Here is an 18,849-nt window from a genome sequence, read left to right as displayed (position 1 = left end):
GGCAGAGAGAGAGGGAGACACAGAATCCGAAGTAGGCTCCAGGCTCTGAGCCATCAGCCCAGAGCCTGACGCGGGGCTCGAACTCACGGACCACGAGATCGTGACCTGAGCTGAAGTCGGATGCTCAACTGACTGAGCCACCCAGGCGCCCCTAAAGGATACTTTTTAAGACTCCTATAACTCAACAGCAAAACAAACACAAAGCGTCTAATTTTAAAATAAGCCAAAGAGCTGAATAGACGTCCGTCGAAGGAAGGTATATGAATGGCCAACGTGTGCTTGAAAAGATGCTCAACATCACCCACGTTAGAGAAATGCAGATCAGAAGCACAGTGAGCTATCGCATGCCCGCTACAATGGCCATCGTCGCAAAGTCAAGAGATAACCGATGCTGGTGAGGATGTGGAGAAGAGGCAACACCGTGCACCACGGGTGGGAATGGAAGCTGGTCCAGCCACGACGGGAAACAGGATGGAGGGTCCTCCGAAGGTTACAAATGCACCTACCACGTGAACCAGCAATGCCACGTTTGGGTCTATAGCCAAAGGAGTTGGAAACGGGATCTCGAAGAGATATTTGCACCCCATGTTCATTGCAGCGTGACTTTCAGTAGCCGAGACAGGGTAGCAACGTGAGTGCCCATCGACAGAGGAACGAATGAAGAAGATGTGGTATGTATATACAAGGGAACGTTATTCAGCCAGAAAGGGGGGGAGGGAATCCTGCATTTGTGACAAATATAAATGGACCTTGAGGGCATTCTGCCAACTGAAATAAGTCCAACAGAGAAAAACAAATACTGTGTGATTTCACTTACATGTGGAATCTAAGAGCAAAACCGAAAAAACAAAAGCCACACTCATAGAAAGAGATCAGATTTGTGGTTATCAGAAGCAGGGGGGTGGAGGGTGCGGATGAGGAAATTGGACACAGGTGGTCAAAGGTCCAAATTTCCAGTTAGAAGATAAAGAAGTCCTGGGCATGTGATGTACAACGCGATGACTATAGCTAACACTGCGGTAGGTACGTGAAAGTTGGCAAGAGCGTAAATCCTAAGAATTCTCATCACAAGAAAAACAATTTTTTCTCTCTTCCTTCCTTCCTTCCTTCCTCCTTCCTTCCTTCCTCCTTCCTTCCTTCCTTCCTTCCTTCCTTCCTTCCTTCCTCTTTCTTTCTTTCTTTCTTTCTTTCTTTCTTTCTTTCTTTCTTTCTTATCTATACCAGATGGTGGATGTTAACCAATTGTGGTCATCATTTCACAATATATGTAAGCCAAGTCACACTGTTCAAAAGCTTGAGCAGGGCTGTATGTCAATTATATCTCAATAAAACTGGGTGGGGAGGGAGAAGTGCTTCTAGAAAAATCTGATTAGAGAATGGGAGGAGCAGGGTGGAGAAGGCAGGAGGCCCACTGTGGTTGTTAGTGTCCAGGAGGGCCCCCGATCATCCTCACTGCCTGGTACCCTTTCTTGCCATCCTGTCCCACATTGTGCCGGTTGCTCTGTGTGACCGACAGCAAATAGCCCAAGTGATGATCTGTCCCTTCTGAGATTAGATTCTGTTTCTGTGCTCTCTTGCTCACTTACTAGCTCTCTCCTCTTGGATCATTTGCTTTGGGAAAAGACAGCTGCCACGTCGTGTGAGCAGCCCTATAGAGAGGCCCATCTGGCAAGAAACCGAAGCCTCCTGCCAACAGCCATGTGAGTGATCTTGGAAGCAGACCCTCCATCCCCATCAGACGACTGCAGCCCCTGCTGACAACCCGCCTGCAGCCAGGTGAGCCGCTCCCGGATTCCTGACCCTCAGATACTGAACGAGATGATAAATGCTTGTTGTTTTAAGCCATTAATTTTGGAAGGAGTTTGCAATGCATCAGTGGATAAATGAGGTACCCAGCAAGGATGTGATTTGAGGCAAAGTCCTGGCCTCGACTTGATCTGCAGGGGAACTCTGGAGTGTAAGTTACACCTCACAGTTGGTCCCTACTTGAAGCAAGGGAGCTGGGTTTTCCTGCTCTTAGTTCAGTGAGTCGTAGGCTGCCTTGACTTTTGCTTCTCTGTACTTGGGGGCGGAGGCTCCACTCGTGCGGATTCTAGAGAGAGTCTAAACTATGCGTCCTTTGATGCAAAGGTTACAGAAGCTGGGGGATTCAGGGGGAGAGGTACCCAGAAATCTCAGAAGGGATTCAAGGGATATGGGCTGAGCCCTGATAGTACTAACAAGGACATACCTGGCCTTGGACTTTGCCCTGTAGATGATAGGGAGCCATCACAATTCAAGCAAGGATGGTTCTGGTTAGTCCCTTCTGCCAACAAACGCTCTTTGTGAGAAACAATCAAGTATCAGAGATCTGACTGCTGCAGCCCTCGCTTTGCTGTTCCCTACCTTTTCTCTCTAAATGGTAGATACACAAATATATGTTATAAATATAATCCGTGTGTAACTCTGACTTAATGAGTAACACAGCTTTTTCTTCCTCTAAGAATTGTCAACATCTTTTTTATAAGTGGTTTAAAAAAAACCCCAGAACTTGACACAGCGATCTCTCGCTTTGTAAACTAGAGGCATTTCTAAGCAAAAAAAAAAAAATTTTTTTTTTAATTTTTTTAAAGTTTATTTATTTTCAGAGAAACAGAGTGAGCGGGGGAGGGGCAGAGACAGGGACAGAGAGAGAATCCCAAGCAGGCTCCACGCTATCAGCGCGGAGCCCAGTGCTGGTCCGGAACTCACGAACCACGAGATCATGACCCGAGCCGAAACCAAGAGTCGGACGCTTAACCGACTGAGCCTCCCAGGGGCCCCCCAGTTTTTTTACATGATTGAAAATAATGATTATTTTAATGATTCATCAAACTATCAATTAAAAATAAATGAAGTAATTTATTTTCTTTTGGGGCTATGATCACACTGGCAGCCCAAGAAGCCTTAGTATAATCAGGCCAGAGATGCCAAGGGTGGGAAGGAAGTTATGGACACAGGTAACATTGGGAAGCAGAGGGGGTAGGAAAGTGATGGAGACTTGGGTCGAGGAAGAGGGAGAAATGACGGATGCTTCCAAGGCTCTTCACGTGGGTGAGAGAGAGATGGAAACAGAAACAGAGATTGTTTAAATACTGAAGAAGAACTTTTTTTTAATTTAATGTTTATTTTTGACACAGAGAGAGAGAGACAGAGCACGAGTGGGGGAGGGGCAGAGAGAGAGGGAGACACAGAACCCGAAGCAGGCTCCAGGCGCTGAGCTGACAGCACAGAGCCCCATGCGGGGCTTGAACTGGTCAACCTCGAGATCATGACCTGAGCTGAAGTTGGACGTTCAACCCACTGAGCCACCCAGGTGCCCCTGAGGAAGAACTCTGGGCATTCAGCCTTAAGCTCTTCAGGCCGGTTTCCCTCTGCCCCCTGTCCCTTCTCTATATTCAGCTTATTAAACGTCTACTCCAAGAACCTTGCTAACGCTGTGAGAGCTGTGCTAGCAATCTAGATAGTTTTTCTGTCTTGAACTTGAGGCAAGATGAGAGACGTAAACAAATAATCATGACACTGCATGATAAAAGACGGTAGTTTTGGAAAATAGAGATTTTCTTTTTTTTTTTAACGTTTATTTATTTTTGAGACAGAGACAGAGCATGAACGGGGGAGGGTCAGAGAGAGGGAGACACAGAATCTGAAACAGGCTCCAGGCTCTGAGCTGTCAGCACAGAGCCCGACGCGGGGCTCGAACTCATGGGCCACGAGATCATGACCTGAGCCGAAGTCAGAAGCTCAACCAACTGAGCCACCCAGGCGCCCCTGTTTATTTATTTTTTGAGAGAGAGAGAGAGAGAGATCAAGCAGGGGAGGGGCAGAGAGGGACAGAGAGAGAATCCCAAGCAGGCTCCACAGTGTCAGCACAAAGCCCAACACAGGGCTTGAACCCACAAACCGTGAGATCATGACCTGAGTCAAAATCAAGAGTCAGATGTTTAACCGACTGAGCCACCCAGGGACCCCGGAAAATAGAGGTTTTCTTATTTCCATCATTTCTGTATTACAAACTGCCGTTGTTTCCCTTAGTCGTTCTCTTCCTTCTTCTTTTTTTTTTTTTTATCTTTTTTTTTTTATTTTGAGAGAGAGAGAGAACATGAGCAGGGGAGGGGCAGAAGCGAGGGAGAGAGAGAGAGAGAATCCCAAGCAAGTCCTGCACTGCCAGCACAGAGCCCAATGCAGGGCTCAAACTCACCAACTGTGAGATCAGGACCTGAGCCGAAACCAAGAGATGGACTGAGCCACCCAGGTGCCTCTGTTCTCTTCCTTCTTGAGCTTCTCCTTCCCTCATCTCCATTTTCTTCTCGTCCATCAATTCTCTGGGTCATTTAACATCTTAGCTAAAATCTCTGTGCCCTGCCTCTGTTTCTGTGTGCCCCGCCCTGCCCGTCCTGCTGTGCTGCTTAGCTCCAAGGTCCCCGTGGAAAGCTTTTCCACAGAATCAAACCGTGCATGTGTCTGCATTGATGTTTTCTGTGTTGGTTGAGTTCCCCTGAGAGGCTGGTGCCCGAAATGTAGAATTTGATATTCAGTAACGCTGCATGTGGGGCTCACAGTATATACCCGTGTCTCAGGTGTGCAAGTGACAAGGTGTTAAGGTTTCAGAGAACTGTCACTCCTTAGCAGACACACATAGTTCATAGGGATCATCATTACCAATTGGATTTTCCAGCCCCCAGTCCCCCTGGGTTTTCAGGGCTCTGCCTGTGCTCACAGCAGCAAGCCAGACCCTCATCCCTGGGGCTCTCCTGGGGAAACAGGCTCATGGCGGCCAATGGGATTGGCAAGGATTCTGTTGGAACTAATGGGTTCTCCGGTTACTTGGAGTGGCCTCAACCGTCCCTCCCCAACCTACTTCCTCTTTGCTATTATTATCCGATTCCCGCTCAGATGGTCCCATTTTGTCCCAGCAGCTTTACATGATTCGGGGAGAGGAGCTGGCAAGATGGAACCCAACTCGGGCTCGGAACTGAAGATGCTTTAATTCTCAGCTTTGAATCACCTCCGATCTTGAAATGATGACTGAAACTAGCATGGTCTAAACACAACAGGAACTAGTTCTGGCTGTGACCTGACTGCTGATTGGGTCTGGATCAGTCTCTGCCCTTTCTTCTCTCCTCCGAGGTTGCAAGGGCTCGGTCTTTTCTCTTGTGGGTTTGCGGAAGTAAAACTAACAAACTTATCTACCCGCCACAGGTAGTCAACCACAGGAGATGCTACCTGGGCGTAAGAGTATTCTTGTTATAAAAGGAATCTGTGTGAGCCTTTTCAGCCAGACCCAGGTTTGGGTTAGACTTGGCAAGCTGGCAGTTTCTTTCTTCCATGGCTTCTGTTATCGTGCTACTGAGTCTGAGATCAGAGTGAGGCTGGGCTGGGTCGACTGTGGCAAGGCTGTTCAGCTGGAGGGCCAAATATCGTTCTCTAGCTCCTGATGTAGAGACACTAAGAATTTCTATGTTCCAGTCATTTAAAAAAAGTGCATACAAATGTGGCACCTGGGTCACTCATTCGTTTATCAATCTCAGTATGTGATACAAGTGAGGTGAGGTGGTGAGGCGAGCCCTTGGCTGGTCCTCAGGCAGCAAGGAAAATTGTCGGCTACTGTTTTCAACATTAAGTGGTGTCGCAGTGGGCAAGAAAAAGTGCTTTTACGTTTGCTGAATTATAGAGGGGTCTAGCGTCCCTCCCTCGTCTTCATCGGGATCTGATTTCCATGACTGTATACTTTCCCATAATTTTTCTTGAGCCCTTTTCAACTATTCTTGTTCTTTTTCATAACGCTTTGTGTTTTTTCCCAAAGTTGGCTCCCCCACATGAGTGGAAGCTGATTCTATCTGTCAGATAAGAGTTGGCATCGGATTTCAGGATTTCATTGTCTAACTCATGTCCAGGCATGGGTGAGGCTCTCTGGGGGGTGCTCCTTGCGTATGCTTCTTTCAATCTAGACTTAGAGGGACGCCTGGGTGGCTCAGTCGGTCGAGTGTCCAACTCTTAGTTTCAGCTCAGGTCATGATCCCAGGGTCGTAGGATCGAGCCCTGTGTCAGGATCTGTGCTGAGTTTAAGATTCTCTCTCTCTCTCTGTCCCTCTCCCCCACTTATTCTCTCTCTCTTAAAAAAAAAAAAAAAGACTTAGACAAATCATCTGCTTCTCCATACAACTACCACACAATGATGATTTAAGGATGAAATCACTACAATAGCCACTGCAGTTCAAAAAGATGTGCGAGGGAAAGAGGTATATGGCAACCACTCGTCCATAGCTATTCTGACATCTAGCCAGGCAAATGTCTGTTCCTTGATTAGCGCTCAGTACGAGACCTTGAGAGTTATTGCCATGGCTCTTGTCTTTACCCTCTGGGCTTCTGATTCTACACTCTGAGTCATTCTTTCCTTTCTTCCCCCCTGCCCCCCCCCCCCCGCCCCCAGCTTTGCTGAGCTATAATTCACATATAACATGGTATAAGTTTAAGGTGAACAATGTAATGATTTGATATATGTATAGGTTGCAAAATGATTACTGTGATAAAGCTAGTTAACACATTCATTTCCTCACATAGTTACAAATTGTGTGTGTGTGTGTGTGTGTGTGTGTGTGTGTGTGGTGAGAACATTTAAGATGTACTCTCTTACTAACTTTCAAATATGCAATACAGTATTGTTACCTGTAATCACCATGCAGGCCACTAGATTCCCGGAACATATCCATCTGAAAACTGGAAGCTTATACTCTTTGAATGCCTTCACCCATTTCCCACTCCTGCATCCTGCCCCCGACAACCGCCAATCTGCTCTCTGATTTTTTTAGTTTGTTTTTTTAGAATCCACATATAAGCGATCGTGCAGTATTTGTCTTTCTCTGCCTGAATTATTTCACTTAGCCTAATACCCTCAAGGTTCATCCATGTAGTTGCAAATGGCAGGGTTTCCTTCTTTGTTATGACTGAATAATAATTCCAGTGTGTGTGTGTGTGTGTGTGTGTGTGTGTGTGTGTGTGTATACCAAGTTTTTGTAACCCATTCATCTATTGATGGACACTTGGATTGTCTTCATATCTTGGCTAATTGCAGGTAATGCTGTAACAAACATGGGTTGCAAATATCTTTTTGAGATGGTGATTTCATTTCCTTCAGATACATACCCAGAAGTGGAAATCCCACTGGTCAAAGGGTAGTTCTATTTTTAATTTTTTGAGGCACCTCCACACTGTTTCCCACTGTGGCTGCACCAATTTATGTTCCCACCCACAGTGCACAAGGGTTCATTTTTTTTCCACCTCCCCAAGTGGCTTGAACTTCCTCACAGTATGGTGGCCTCAAGGTGGTCAGACTTCTTAAAAGGTGGCTCACGACTCCAGTATAAGTGTCCCAGCGAACAAGAAGAAAACTACACCATCGTTTTCTCATTTGTGGCTTCAGAAGTCATAGCACGTTACTTCTATCATATTCTATTGGATACACGTGAGTTACAAGCCTGCCCAGATCCACGAGGAGGAGACAGAGGCTCCCCCTCTTGATGGAAGGATTGTCAAAGAATATAAACATACATAAACATATATAAAATATAAAGATATAATTGGTGGATATATCTTAAAACCGATATAATATCTAAGCTTTAAACACATTAATTCACAATATTTCTACTCCAGTTATAAGATAGAGAATTTTCCTAACAATTGAGAGACAGTGAGTTGTGCTGGAGATAATTCTCAGTTCAAGGACCTGGACATATCTTTTTTTAGATATCCAAAGGACTAGCCCAGGATTGGCAAACTTTTTCTGCAAAGGGCCAGATTGTAAATATTTTAGGCTTTGCAGGCCAGATGGTCTCTGTTGCAACTCCTTGACTCTGCTGTTATAGTACAGAAGCAGCTGTAGGCAACACATAAACAAGCGAGCATGCATGTATTTCAATAAAACTTTATTTATAAAAACACGCAGTGAGCCAAACTTGGTCCACAGGTCATTGTTGGCTGACTCCTGGACTAGACCATGGTTCTCTACCAAGCTCCAGACTAGCCATGGAGGGGGCAGGGCTCAGTGGTAGATATCAGAAAAAAATGATGCTGATGTTGGCAAGTCTGGGCTTAGGTAGCTTGAGACCCTTTCTCTACCGACCTCTGATGGTGGCTGATTGAGGGTCTGAAGGCACTCCTGAATTTCCCTTAACATCAAAGTACCAGCTGGGAGAGTTTACCTAAACATGTGTTTACATGAAAATATAATTTCTCTTGCTGGACAAGGTAGATCCCCTGTTAAAGCTCAGTGATTGTTCAGTCTTGGCTGGTGGACAGCAAAAATCATGGCGCTCAGCAGGTCCTTGAAAAATCTTCTCGGGCCCTGCTTAGTAGAGAGGATGGAAACGATTCAAGTCCAGGACTCTAATTTCCAGAAAAAGTCTCTGTCGGATTAAGGCAATTCCTCTGTCTCAAGAGACAGTCTGGTAAACCTGAAAATCATCAGAACAACAGTTTTCAGTGCGGACCAAATTAGAAACACAGCATTAAGATTTAGGGCACAGAAAAGGCTGATAGAGAGATTAGGCTCCCTCATTATCAGAAGAACATCAAAGGGGATCAACGATCTCTGACTCGGCACCTAATTCATCACCTATCCCTTTATGGCCAGCGTCATGGCCAGATCTTGCCCTTTCTGGTTAGGAATCTGTGTTAGTACAAAAAGGAGAGAGAGTGACATTTGACTTAATGTCATGACCCCTTGTCTGCTCTATCTGAACTCCCAAGTTAAATCGGCTCTGTTTATTTATGTGGTCTCTGGGGCTGTGTGTCAAGGGGGAAAGTGTTCACTCTTATTTACGGTTCTAACTCAAAGGCTAAGCTATAAGGTAAAACAGCTAACACGTCGCCCAATAGTTGCACACCATTATTTTGGTACAGAGTTACATTTGCATTCTTTGTCGTAACTTCAGTCCAGGAACGCGGGGAAATGGGGTTGCTGCCATGGAAGGAGCCCGTCTTTCTCCTGCAGTCTTGGTTGTCTGGCCTTTCTCCTCTATTCCTTTTGATCTTGTAACCGCAGGGGTTTGACCTTACAGGGTTTGGCCATGACTATAACTGTGTAACGCACAGACGTGGATAGATTACTGATACAGCCAACACACTTCCAAGGCTCAGAACTACAATGAGCTTCTGAAGATGAGGCAATAACTTCCGGAGCATGGAAGACAGAAAAGATCCAGCGTTCGATGGTGGCGAGGTGTAGAAGCGATCTGTTTTGAAAGCTTATTCTGCCAATTACTGGTCAGTGCGTGTCGCATCCATCCATTCGTTCAATCTCTCTGCCGTTCCGTGCCTTTACCTGGGAAATGGAGGTGATTTTCTATGCTCCATAGGGCTCTCGTGGAGATTGTGTGACATCATTGATTATTATTGTGACTTTGCCAAGTGGCTTGCTGTGGCCTGAGGAATGTAGTTGGGAATGACACCCCATGAATTCTGAGCCCAGGCATTGTGTGTTTTTGCTGGCTCCTCAGGGAGCCACTCTTCTGCCTCCCAGGTGCCCTGGGCCCCAGAACGGGAGCAGAGTGAACCCAGGTGACATAAGCCAGACCTGAAGCCTGAAGCCAAGCCCAGGAGCACGCCGCTGAACCCTAGCTGAGCTGCAGGCGCGGGAATGAGAAGTAATTGCCTACTGCTTTCGGCCACTGATGCTTTGTAATTGTTTGTTATGTGACAACAGCTAACTGATACAGCCACAGAGAGATGAATCAAAGACACAACGAGCTTTCAGCCCAGGCATGTGGGAGACAGAGGAGGGAGGGTCACGCTCTGGGAGAAACTCATCGTGTGATCGTTGAGCAGTGCCCTTTGTCTATCTGGTTCTTGTTTCTTCTAATGTGAGGAGATTATATACTCATTGTAGATGGCCCCATATAATCGCAGTTCTAGGTAAAAACTTTCTGTATCTATAGACTTACTGTCCCATGTGTATAGACCAATCTGTAATATTTGTTCAGGGGCGCCTGGGTGGCTCAGTCGGTTAAGCGGCCGACTTCGGCTCAGGTCACGATCTCGCGGTCCGTGAGTTCGAGCCCCGCGTCGGGCTCTGTGCTGACAGCTCAGAGCCTGGAGCCTGTTTCGGATTCTGTGTCTCCCTCTCTCTCTGCCCCTCCCCTGTTCATGCTCTGTCTCTCTCTGTCTCAAAAATAAATAAATGTTAAAAAAATATATATAAAAAAAAATATTTGTTCAGAAACGAGAAGCCTGAAAGGGCCCCGCTGACTTCAGTAAAATGACGAACAACACGGATACATTGAATAGGACCTTGTTTCTAAATTCCTGCAACAGTATGGAGAAGGACCCTCCGCCTTGGAAGAATTAGATTTAAGGCCAATGAAGGGAGCTAGTTGTATAAGAAATTGGAGACCTCTTTCTCACAAAGTTATCCCAAAGTGATAGCACAAGCCAATTATATAAACTTTTAGCTTTAGAGAAGATTTAAAGCCCAGGGGCCATGGATGAATTTCATCAGCTAGTATAGTATGCTTTAAAAAGAAGTTACTTGACAACGTGGAAGGATGGAGGCGATTACATACACATACATTTCCATAAAAATACAATTTCTTTTGTAACATTCCAAGATCTGACAACACAGATCTTCTAGTAAAGCAAGAAACAGCCATTTGGAACACGAGTGAGAGCTTTCTCCTTTTGATAGGAATTAACATTTCTTTCTTTAAAGAAAAATAAAAAGTTTATTTTTGAGAGAGAGAGCGTGTATGAACATAAGCAGGGGAGGGGCAGAGAGAGAGAGAGGGAGAGAGAGAATCCCAAGCAGGTTCCACGCTGTCAGCATGGAGCCTGATGTGGAGTTTGAACCCACGAATTGCGAGACCATGACCTGAGCCGAAGTCAGGAGTTGGCCACTCAACCGACTGCACCACCCAGGCGGCCGGGACTTTACGTTTCTGATTTACCCCAGTGCTCATCTGACCAGCACTATCTGCCTTGCCCCCGAAACCCGTGGAGTTTATTATCCTTGGTTTTGACAAACCCTAATGACTGATCCTAAACTGGTCTAGATACAGAGGTCTTGATTATGTGAAAATCACCATCCATAGTTTTAAATTGTTGTCATGAAAAGTAACTAGATCCTTTCTCAAGGAGCTCTGTGGTGTGTCCATCCCGGCAACTCGGGGACCTACCTTTCTAGATACTTTATAGAGAACAAGTTTGCTCGGGGTCTTCTTTCAATGGTTGGATGTTGAAAGGGCAGTTGAACCCTGAACCCGTCTTCTCATCTCCTGCCTTGTTCCTTCTCCTTTATTCCACATTTCGGTCAATAGTGTCACCCATTCACTCAGACTAGACACCTACAGATCCGATTTTCTTCTTGCCTTCACACCCAAGCTAATTCACACCCAAGTTACAGCTTCTCTGTAATCTCTTCTGTGTCAATCCCTCTTTATTCTGTTCACCTGGCCACTGCTTTAGCACAAATTATAGCTGGATTATTGTAAATAATAATAATAATAATAATAACCCCCAAACTAATTGGTATGTCTGATGACTTCGTGTATCCATCAATGGGTATAATTGTTATGTCTTCGTGTACCCATCACCCCACACAACTCCACCCTGTAATAGAATGAGATTTCTCAACATGCATCATCTGTTCATGTCGCCCTCCTTTTAAAAACTTTTCAGTAACTGATTTGTCATTGGCCATAAACTCAATGCAAGAAATTCCAAAATTGAATGCTATCTTTCCTCTTAAATCTTATTATCTCTTGCTACCTTTTGCCGCAAATCCTATGTCATGACCATTCTGACACAGTTGCAGAATAAACTCTTCAAATGTATGGCTCCTTTTTTGTTTGTTTGTTTTTTCTGGTCCCCCTGCCTGGAATGGTCCACTTTCCATGGCAGTCAAGAAAACTGCTACTCATATATAAGGTATCAGATCGGGGCGCCTGGGTGGCTCAGTCGGTTGAGTGTCAGAATTCACCTCAGGTCATGATATCACAGTTCGTGTGTTCGAGCCCCACATCGGGCTCTGTGCTGACAGCTCAGAGCCTGGAACCTGTTTCGGATTCTGTGTCTCCTTCTCTCTCTGCTCCTCCCCCACTCATGCTCTGTCTCCCTCTCCTCTCTCAAAAATAAATAAACATTGGGGGGCCTGGGTGGCTCGGTCGGTTGAGCGTCTGACTTTGGCTCAGGTCATGATCTCATGGTCCGTGAGTTCAAGCCCCGCGTCGGGCTCTGTGCTGACAGCTCAGAGCCTGGAGCCTGTTTCAGATTCTGTGTCTCCCTCTCTCTCTGCCCCTCCCCTGTTCATGCTCTGTCTCTCTGTCTCAAAAATAAATAGACGTTAAAAAAAATTTAAAAAAAATAAATATTTAAAAAATTTTAATAATAAAAAAATAAATAATAAATACATAGAGTATCGCGATGCTCAATTATCTCCTTTCCTTTGGAATCGTTTCTAGTTTTCCTCAACCATAAGTCAAATTTAATTATATCATTCCCTCCCCACTGCTCCAATTGCTAATTTTAATTTTCTCTATTAGAAGACTTATCTGATGGGCATAATTGTTTATATGCTTCCCTGCCACATTGTTGACTTCTGGGAGACAAGATTAGGTCTCATTAATCACTGTGGTGCCACCGTCCGTGACAGTGCTGAGCACATCGTAGGTATCAGTAAATGGTTGCTTGAAGAAGGAATGAATGAATTACAAATGGACCTCTCCGTGTCTCTTCAATGAGGTAAGACCTGGACAATAATATGGGGGTCTTAGTAGAAGCTCGTAGAACACTAATGTTCATTTCCTCCTGCCCCATTAAGCAGAACAGGTGATCTCCACCTGCACACCTAGCCCTCTCTTGCTCCCCCTTTTCTCAGACCTTCCTTTAACTGTTGAATTTTTCTCACTATTCACCTTCGGCTTGCCCATGCAACTTCAGCTACACGCTGACATCATCCAAGGACCTTTCAAAGTGTTCATGACCGGATTTCATCCACAGGGATTTTAATGTAACTGATCTGGGGGAAGCCTGGGCATGGGAATGATTCGGATGTGCAGCCAAGGTTGAGACCTTGTGTTCCGGGCCTGAAGTTGGCACTTCTTTCTGGTTCCACATAATAAAGCTGCTGACAAGAGGTGATCCTCACTTTTTCAATACCTCTGTAGGCTCCAGGTTAGTCAAGTGCCAAGGTCTCCATGCGCACAGGGAATCAGATGTGGGAGTTGAAACTAAAAAACTCATGTGGGCTCTTTATGATCCTTAGGTTATCTGTATTTTCTTGATTTATAGAATAAACTTGACCCCTGCGAGAATTTAAGCGTCTCTTCATAGACTGTAGTTCCTTCTCTCTCTCATATATTTTGGTTCTGGGACCTGGAAGCTATGGCTTTTACAGTCCTTTCTGGCTTTTCTCTCAACATTTGCCTTGTTCCACTGAAAACAGACATCTTTCACTCAGCATCAAAATGTCATGCTAAGAGAGTTTTTAGTATCCAGCTTGTAAGCCAGGGTGAATCTTGAAATTGGCTCTCTACTGGAATCTAATCAGCATGATTCAGGGGTCTTTCCAGCCCCAATCCAGCTGGAACCTTCTTTTAGGACAAGCAGTGTGAGTATATGCCATATGTCAGAGAGTGAGGGCAGTCATATGGATGTGGAAGAAGAAAGATGGGAAGGGGGAGAGAAAATGGCTTCCCAAGCCCAGCTTGTGGATCTGACCTAAGGAGCAGGTCATTCCCTCTGGCCTCAAAGCCTTTCCATATCGAGGAAAGATGTATTTCTCCTCATCCTTGAGTTGAATCAATAAGGCCCTTTTTGGTGGGAAGTAAAACAGTGCCTCACAAAGTCAAATCTGGAGTGCGTGGAGGGAGGCATGGGCTCTGAGGGTGGACAGAGCCAGCACGTCTGTATGCCCCCTGTCTCCCCCGATACTTCTCGAACAGATGGAAGGCTATGAAAAAGAATAAATTCCCAACAGCATGAGAAAGAAGAAAGACAGCCATGCACTGACGCGGAAATCAGCGCATTCCTGATACATGGGAAACAGATATGATCAGATTCACAGAGAAACAGAACCGGAGGAAACAGCTCACAACATACGGGGGAGTGGACGGTGGCTAAGTAGAGGCAATTTAAGAAAAACTCCAATCCTACAGCCAATAAAATGGTAAGGACCTCGGGAGTACCCACTGAGCTCTCTTCAGCTCTTACATGCATGATGCCATATCTCTCTTTCATTTTTATTGGTGATATTTTATTGGTAATATTTCCTATTTCATTGGTGAGATTGGGGATAAGAATTCAGAATTTCCAAATTCGTCATCAGTTATCCATAACTGTCACAGGCGGAAACATGCAGACGAAACAAAAAACATACTGCTTATTATCATGAAGACAGGTTTCTCAGTTTCTAAGGTATATAAGCAATTACGTATAGATTTAAAAAAAATATATAGATGCCTGGGCTCTCCTCAAAACCTCTTGAATCAGAATCTTTGTGATTCCAAATACCACCATCTCCAAAAATTTCTAAAGGAGATTCTGGTGTTCTCAATGTCAAGGACTAGAGTGTTTTCTCCAGACTCTAGTTAAGATTTGGGGTGAGTTGGGCTCTAACAAATAGACTTAATACGTGCTTTACAAGGACCACAGGTAGAATGGGGACATGGGAATAATGTGATAGATAGCATAAGAAGACTTTCTAGGGGCGCCTGGGTGGCTCAGTCGGTTGAGTGTCCGACTTTGGCTCAGGTCATGATCTCACAGTTTGTGAGTTCGAGCCCCGCATCGGCCTCTGTGCTGAGAGTGCAGAGCCTGGAGCCTGCTTCGGATTCTGTGTCTCCCTCTCTCTCTCTGCCCCTCCCCTGCTCACACGCTCTCTCTCTCAAAAAATAAATACATTAAAAAAAAATTAAAACAAAACAAAACAAACAAGAAAACTTTCTAGAGCTGAATATTCTCTTTAGGTCGAAAGGCCCTCTGGTTACTGAGAAGAATGGAGGAATAAAGAAACCCATACATGGAGTCTCTGTAGAGAAAGTTGGGGATACAAAGGATAAAAAGAACACTTCAGGAACCATTGGATCTTGGGTGTGGCCGAAGTTGATTAATGCAGGGGAGGAGATCAGAAGCTTCAGGCTTCCTTATGTCTGATGCTTCCTGCCTCAGTTTCCTTTCTTTTCTACAGTGGGAAAAATAGTAAATAATAAAATCAAGTCAATAATAATAATAAGATAATAGTTTGGAGAGTGAAATGAGTTAATACATAGGAAATTCTTATAATTCTTATACTAGTGACAGGCATATGATAATAATAAATGTTTGTTAATGAAGTTTTGGGGTGAGACGGGGGGTTCGTGGGGTCTGGAGCCAATGGCCAAGAAAGAATTCTTGAAGACGTCTTTGGTGCAAAAAGGCGATTTCATTAAAGCACGGGGACAGGACCCGTGGGCAGGAAGAGCTGCACTGGGGTCCTGACCGTTAACTGATGTTATACCCTCAGGTTGGGAGGGGGTCAGGGATAGAGCAAGTCTAAGGAATTTTGGAAGCAAGGTTTCCAGGGCCTTGAGGGGCTAGCTGTTGCCAGGGAAACACCATTTATTACTGTTTAATAAAACCTCAGTCTTGAGACCCCCTCAGATGCATATGGGGGGCCATAAGCTTAAAGCATGATTACCAGCATGTATCTTGGGGCAGTTGAAATAAAGGAAGTAGACTTACAGGGTCCTCGAGGTCGGGATAGTATTAAGCTAAGCTTCTGCTTTGCCCTCAGCAAAGGGTCATCAGCAGGCAGCTGAGCTCCTCGAGAGAGGTCACTCTGCGGGTTTCAAGGACTTGTCAATGGGCTACAGGCAGTAAGGGAATTAAGGTTTCCATTTGCCTTAGTTTCCCACTCCACTATGGCAAGCACTTGAGCCCTTTTCCTTTGTTCCGAGGAACGTCGCACATGCTCTCCCTGGGGGCGTAGGGTGTGCCAGCCTGTATTTTGCCCTCAGCCTGCCTCCTGCTCCCTCATCATTTATTGTTATCATTATTATTCCATAATAATATGCTTATGAAAACTATTCAATAATTCTCCTGTGCAAAATATATAGGATGCTTCGGTGACTCCAGGGGGAGGGGTCCCGGGGGGAGCATTATTAATTTTATCGTTAGTTTTGTGGCAATGCTTCTCCAGGTCCGCTAGACACAGTGGTGGGCTGCGCGGGGTGTGCTCCCTGGGTCCTGCCAGCCTGGCCATGTCGCGCATTTTAAAGATGGCATCGGCCGGCCTTACCTAGACGGGATCATTCACTCCCGGTGTCCTCATCTATCTCCAGCTTTTAGTTCTGATCAGAACACGTGAATGAGGATGCTGCAAGGAAGACTGTGGCTTCCGGAGGTGCCCGGTGAACACCCAGGGAGCGTCTGAGAACCCAGAGGAACCTGGCTCTGTTCCACAGAATGAGCCGGAGATCCTGGTCTGTGGCATAGAGGCTGTAGCCAGAGCGCAGTGGCTCTGTGGGAGTTTGGGAACAATCCTGAGAACTTGGCAGCCGCAGCGCCCTCCGTGACCTTCGTGAAACTGACAGCTCTCTCCGGCTGCTTATTCCCCCCTTCTCAGGCTGCTGTCTCTCTTTCGCTTGCAAAGCTGAAAAGGACAGCTTGAAATTTTACTGTCTGGGCACAAGACCCTCAGTCTTGTGTCCTTAGAGTCCCTGACACAACCGGAGAAAAACGTTAAGGCAGTCGGGAGTAACAAAGGAAGTCGTAAGAGGGGTGAAGGACGGAAAAACCTTTAAGGCATCCTTTTTTTCTCACAACCTTTTCAGAAGGATCAGGTTTGGTAAAACAGGGGCCCCCGTGAAGGTTACCACAACGTGCCACCTCGAAATACGCCTCTTTGGCATATGGACTATTTTGAGCGAAAGGCCATTGAGAACCAGCAGATGCCGGGAAAGCTCTAAACGCAGGGCGCGAGCTTTCCTGTCCTAAGGAGATGTGCATTTATAAGGAAAATTTACATTTGTAAAGAGGATTCTTAACAGCTCTTACCAATATAGAAGCCACCTACTTAATCCGCTTAACAAAGTTTACTACAAACAAAAACCCTTGTTGACCAGAATTTTCTGGGTCCCCTTGCCAGATCTTTCCTCCCTCTCTCAGAAACCCTAAACTCCTTTCCCTTTCTTTGGGGTAAGGAAGTAGGTGAGTCCAAGTTCTGACCACCCCTTGGGCTCACCCACCTCCGGGTGCTCCCACATGCACGCACAACGCGCGTGTTCGTAAGCTTCCGTTGTTTTTCTCTTGTTGATCTGCCTTTTGCCAGCCTAATTTACCGGGCACCAGCCGGAGAATGGAAGAAGGGTAGAGGGAAATCATTTTCCCGCTCCTCGACACCAGGCAAGGATCAGAGTAGCATTTGTGTTTCCAGGGTCCCAGGGCTAAGATGGAAAGCTCTCCCTCGAGATTCTAGAAAGCACCACAGCCAAAGGTGGTGGAAAACCTAAAGCCATTCAGTAGTGCCCATGTCCAAATTGTAAGGTGGGGCAGGAGTCAGTAGGTTGCTATATTCAGCAAGGAGTTCAGAGACAAGGAGATGAAATCAAGTACAGATGAGAATCCCACCAGATTCTAAGCATCTCTAGAGCAAGATATGTGTATTGTTTACCACTGGGTTCCCAGCCCCTGGTGTAGTGCCTGGAAAGCATCTACACCAACGTAGTGACTAACTTCATAATCAAGTGGTCTTGAAGGGGAGGGGCTAGGAGTTAAGAGAAACATTATCTACTCTTCACGACTTTTTTAGGAGCTGGCTGGAGCTTATTCCCTGGTTGTGTCGACTCTGCTTCAAGGGCTGAGTAGAGGATAGACGTTCCATTTTTTATCTCCTACTGGTTTCCAGGTACCATGTCAGGCAGGAGTGATGCAGAAATAAAAAAGACATGGTGTTTTCCCCTGAGAAGCCCAAAGCTTCACAAAATAAATGGCATTCTTACTCCCCATTTAATGATCAGTAGGAGTTTTCCAGCTAGACAGAGAAAGTATTCCAAGAAATGGAATCTTGTATGCTAGGACCCAACTGGAACTTTACTAAGGTGACCACATGTAGTTAGGATATAAGGTACTGTTAGAAAGGGGAGTGATAAATGTTTGTAAAGCAGCTAGCATCGGCCCAATTGGTAAAAGACCCTTATCCTTTACCTTTAAAGTATTACTTCATCTTGTTGTGGGTGATCAATAGCAATTAAAGGATTTTATGAGATCTTTGGTTTTGGTAAGAATGACCTTGGATAGATGTATGGAGAAGAGAATGACGGAGTTGACGCTGGAGGCAGAAGGACCAGTTGTGGAACCTTTGTTTTGTCCACGTGAGAAATGATGAGACCCAGAACTAATATCTAGAAATGGCGGGAGGTAGAAAATAAGAAGACTCATTTGAGAACCACGTAGGAGCTGGAATCAAGAAGATTCGGCGGGAGAGATTGAGAATTACCATGATGTTTCTAATTTCGGAAATCAGCTGGAGGGTGATGCTTTTTATCCAAGATCAGGGCACGAGAGGGTGAGTACGTGATCAAGATGATGTGCTCATGTTGATATATTAATGTTGAAATAATTGTGGACATCCAAAAGGATCTGTCCTGTGTGAGTCTGGAACCAGTGGGCAGGGCAGCCATTGGCTTCCTTGGGACTCTGCGGTGTCTGAAATATTTTACTTAATGAAGGATAAAATTACTCCTGAACTCTTCAACTGCAGGTAAACTGAAGTTTACTCTCCTTCATAAATATCATCTCAATTCCCCAAATGTATGTCTTTTCTATAACATGAGGTCGGAGTGTCAGACCCAAAGTCCAAGT

General features: G+C 45.4%; 2 long non-coding RNA genes across 2 annotated transcripts; one reads left to right on the top strand and one right to left on the bottom strand.

Moving 5' to 3' along the window:
• The first annotated feature begins 168 nt into the window (after positions 1-168).
• On the top strand, positions 169-9,992 carry LOC132689245 (uncharacterized). The gene is made up of 3 exons (XR_009614932.3): positions 169-671; positions 1,590-1,776; positions 9,078-9,992. It is a non-coding gene; the product is annotated as an uncharacterized LOC132689245 (long non-coding RNA).
• On the bottom strand, positions 7,927-17,382 carry LOC132689244 (uncharacterized). The gene is made up of 2 exons (XR_009614931.3): positions 17,235-17,382; positions 7,927-8,471 (listed from the first exon to the last, which is right to left on the bottom strand). It is a non-coding gene; the product is annotated as an uncharacterized LOC132689244 (long non-coding RNA).
• Positions 17,383-18,849: the final 1,467 nt, after the last annotated feature.

This window comes from Panthera onca, chromosome E3 (assembly GCF_046562875.1).
Source record: "Panthera onca isolate mPanOnc1 chromosome E3, mPanOnc1 haplotype 2, whole genome shotgun sequence".
Classification (NCBI taxonomy): Eukaryota; Metazoa; Chordata; class Mammalia; order Carnivora; family Felidae; genus Panthera; species Panthera onca.
Note: the sequence above shows the minus strand (reverse complement) of the source record. Positions and strands in the feature narration are given on the sequence as shown.